General features: G+C 36.8%; 1 protein-coding gene across 1 annotated transcript in view; it reads left to right on the top strand.

The window, feature by feature from the left end:
• LOC114579136 (electron transfer flavoprotein subunit beta, mitochondrial-like) overlaps positions 1-4,271 on the top strand; it is a 6,415-nt gene that overhangs the window by 494 nt on the left and 1,650 nt on the right. The gene's annotated exons all lie outside the window — the stretch shown is intronic.

The following is a 4,271-nucleotide window of genomic DNA, read 5'->3' as shown; positions in this document are numbered from 1 at the left end:
CTTGGCCGGCGGCTTTTGAAGAAGATTTGGTCGGTGGTGGGTGGAGGAGGGGGAGTGGAGAAAGAAGTTTAACCACGAGCCCGAACACTTCTTGCGGCTGGTGGGTGCTCCATTGTCCTCACCTAGGGTTTTCACTCTCAAGAGGACTCTTTCAAACTCTTCTAAGCACAAATGTAGAATTTTGTTTGTAAGAATATTCATCATTAACCATTACAAGAATATGAGGAGGCTATAAATAGTCCAAAATATAATAAAAAAACAAAAGACAAAAGTGCCCCCCGGGGTCACAAGCACCTACTCCCTCAAGTGAGGGTAAAATCGGAAAAGAAACAACAACAAATCAAATACAACTAATAACTCAAATATAAAGCGGTGCAATCATGGCCATAGATCGTCGGCCCCGTCTCTGGTAAACTCTCAATGATCGAATGTCCTCATCACAAACATATTACATTTCTTATTGATGCAAACTTTGAGATTTGCATCAATTTTGCATGGTTTAGAAAAGTTTGGCTCTAACAGATTGCTTAGTTGATGTTCATCAAATGGATTTACACAAATCCTTACAAGTAGGGTTTGGATGTCAACATGGATAAATTTGAATTCAATATCTTTTCAAGTGTTGTGAGGTTAGGGAGGGAGTGAACGCCTCAGTTGACAAGCATATTCTTTAGGGAGATCACATAAGCTAAGTTGTTGGCAAAGTTCAAAATTTCTTACTAGGAGTCATATGGAGGAAGGACGGATCCAACCAACCATGTGACCTACTTTGGCCCACCTCATTGCTCGACTTCAACTCTATGATGATGTGCTGTTCATTTTTCACCACCTTTAAGGATTCATCTTTCATGTAGTTCTCGAGCTTCCTAGTAAGCATCTTCCTATTCTTTGTCGAGTTCAAACAGATGTTAATCATGGAATTTGTTAGTGCCTAGATGCCTTTAAAGAACTTATAAGCTTTCTTGAATATGAGGCAAGTTCCAAGTGAGTCCTTTATGAACTTCATTGTGAACAGTCAAAGATGTTTGCAAAGTTTTTTAAACTCATCAATAACCACATTAATGTTGATAAATACAACAATGTGGTTAAATTATATTCCTCCAATTGCCCAAGGGAGGCCCCTGTGACTTTAGATCTCCGCAACTCCTCGACAATGATAAGAATCACCCAAGAGTTCACAAAACAGATAGTAAACCATAGTTCCAGCAAAATTGTCTCTTCTGCCATCAACAAACACTATAACTCACATGGTCGCTGAGTATTATTGATTCATCATCCATGAATAATAAAGAAGTGCCACACCCAACTCACTAACATGAAGAGTAGAGATCCCCAAGTTCATAACTATATGACGATCACACGATTATGAGTGTCACTTGCAAAGTTGGTTGAGACCATCATAAAAAAAAGGGAGTTTTTCATATGTCCTACACCACGAGAGAAGGAACCCAGAGACATCTATAGGTATTGTACATTCCATAAAGATCATCAGCATGACACAAATACGTGTAGCACTTGAGAAATTTTGTTAAGGACTATATGAAAGTAGGGAAGTTAAAAGATATCATCCTAGTTGATCTACAACTAGAAAAAAGAGTAAGGAAAGTGCCCATAGAGGGATAGAAGAATGAGCTAGCCCTAGCTCAAGCAATCTACATAGCTGTAGGAGGAATAGAACCATCTCGTCAAGTGAGTCTCATATAAGTTCGGCCAATAGCGTAAACTCGGTGATTATGTCGAAAACCCCCACTACTGAAGATACTCCAGCACTTTCAATAAGGAGGATAGATTGATGAATGGGAATCCCTTAAATGATGTCATCATGGTCACATCCTTGATCATGAATTATCAAATAAGGCGCATTTGGATGCTTGAGTGAATTGATGGACTTAACAAAGTAAAGTGGTAGAATTTAAAGAAAGAGTTTTCATCGCTATTTATTGATCATCGAGACTGTTACTGTATAGAGCAGTCAAATCAAACATCATTATAAATATGACACTTTTCCTAAAGCACGCATAGAACTTGATAGTAAAACTTATTACTTTACTTTTTCTGGTTGATTAAAGTGATAAATATTTTACCTAATTTTCTTAGTTTTTCTTACAAGTCGCTCTCCAAAAGATATAAGAGAATCGGTGAACTAAATGTTCACACTAATATGAAGATCTGAATGGGTTAAGGAGATGAAGCAGATTCATCGAAGAGCCATAATACACCGAGTAGGGCTCACTTGTCCCAACCAGAGGGCCACTTGACTCCGTACAGAGAATTCACTAGCCTCAACTAAGAGGAGCCACTCATCTTGGCCTTAGGGGCACTCGTCTTAGCCATGAGGAGCCAGTCGACTTAGCTAACAGGAAACTCACCAGATAAGCAAAAGACATTTACCTATGCATGCTTGAAAATGGTCACCTCGTCTACTAGATGATGGTTTCTCTCACTCACTAGAGGTGTTTGAAATCCACGCTAAAGATAGTTGTCCATCTATGTCTGTCAAGGTATAGTCTACATTTCTGTAATAGTCATACCACGTATTTTCCACCTATTTTTATATATATTGTAGGTGCAGCTACTCTTTGCCCACTAAAATCTTGCAACTGCAAGATCAAAGGTCATTTTTTTGCACGAGAGTATTCTAGAATAACTTATCTTTTTATGCTAATAATAGAATTTCTGAGTTCCTCTCTAGGTTCTCTCGTTCTCTCTCTCCTTTTACTCACTTTCTGATGTCGAACTCTTGTTATTCTTGCAAATAGATTTTTGGTGTCACCTTTGAATAAATTTGAATCGAACACAAACTAAACCTTGGGTAGAATGGAAATCAATTACTCTCAAGACAATTATAAAATTTTGAAGTGGAAAAGAAGTACAATGGAAATAACTCATCAAAATCATGTCTCATGTTTGCACATGGATATAATTTCTCTTGAAGATCTTCACTATCTTGATCAAGAAATTAATGAACGAAAATAAGAGTTACACTCAAACTAGAATTTTATTCAAGAACTGATTGATTTTCTTGTACATGCATCAAATCTTTATTTATAATCAGATAACGCTTGAAAATTCCTATCTACTTACCCTAGTAGAAATTAAAAAAAAAAAAGGAAAAACAAAATCATTGAAAAGTAGGTCTCCAAAGCCGCCTAGTCCAATAGAAAGAAGAAATGTCACTAGAACTCCATAATATGAGCAAAAAGATACCCAAATCCCGCAATGAGTGCAATTGAATTGATATAATCCTTGAAGGGTGCGTTCTAAACAACTATCGGAGAAGGGTTTTTTCAAAAAAGGTACAACATTGGAGTACCAAACTAGAAATCCATTGTTAGAAGCTATCTAATAGAAAATCATCATAGCAGATAGGGTAGGGTCGTTGAAGCTAGGTTACATAGAATCCATGAATTTCAACAAAAATGCAGGGAATAAGGATACCGATACCAATCAAAATTTCATGATAGAGTACCATTAATGACATGTACGTACAGACAACAACAACATCAAGCTTTTATCCCACTACGTGGGGTCGGCTACATGAATACTTTTTCTCCATTGTGTCATATTAAAAGTCAAATTCTTGTTTAAATCTAATAAAGAAAGGTCATTCCTAATATTTTATAACCACGTCTTTTTAGGTCTACCCCTACCTTTCTTAACATAAGTCAAATCTAATACCTCTACTCTCCTAACCGGGTCATCGAAAGGCCGCCGTTTTATGTGACCAAACCATCTAAGGCGACTCTCTCTAATCTTATCTTTTCTACTGGAACTGCTCCAACCTTTTCACGTATATGCTCATTCCGTATCCTATCTCTAAGAGTAAAGCCACTCATCCACCTGAGCATCCTCATCTCTGCCACACTTAACTTAGTATTATGCTTCTCTTTGAATGGCCAACATTCGGCACCATAAAGCATTGCAGGCCTCACACCCTTTTGAAATAAACAAAAATCCAAAAATTAAAAAAAATAAAAATAAAACTCATATTTAGGATTTATTTTTTAAAATACTAATTCACCCCCCCCCCCTCTTGATGCATCTCGTTCTTTCAATTGGTATCAGAGCAGGGTCTCAAAATAGTGTTTTAGGAAAACTTACGAAAATTGATCATGGCATATTTTGGTAACCGTAACACTTCAGAGAGTTATTTCATAACTCTTCCATTATTATTTGACAACATACTATTTCATTTTTGGAAAATTTGAATGTCTACATTTTTATAATCTATAGATTACCACATGTGGATGTTGGTATAAGAAGGTTACACT

The sequence above is a fragment of the Dendrobium catenatum genome, unplaced genomic scaffold (genome assembly GCF_001605985.2).
Source record: "Dendrobium catenatum unplaced genomic scaffold, ASM160598v2 fragScaff_scaffold_173, whole genome shotgun sequence".
Lineage (NCBI taxonomy): Eukaryota > Viridiplantae > Streptophyta > Magnoliopsida > Asparagales > Orchidaceae > Dendrobium > Dendrobium catenatum.
This window is presented reverse-complemented; position numbering and strand designations above follow the sequence as displayed.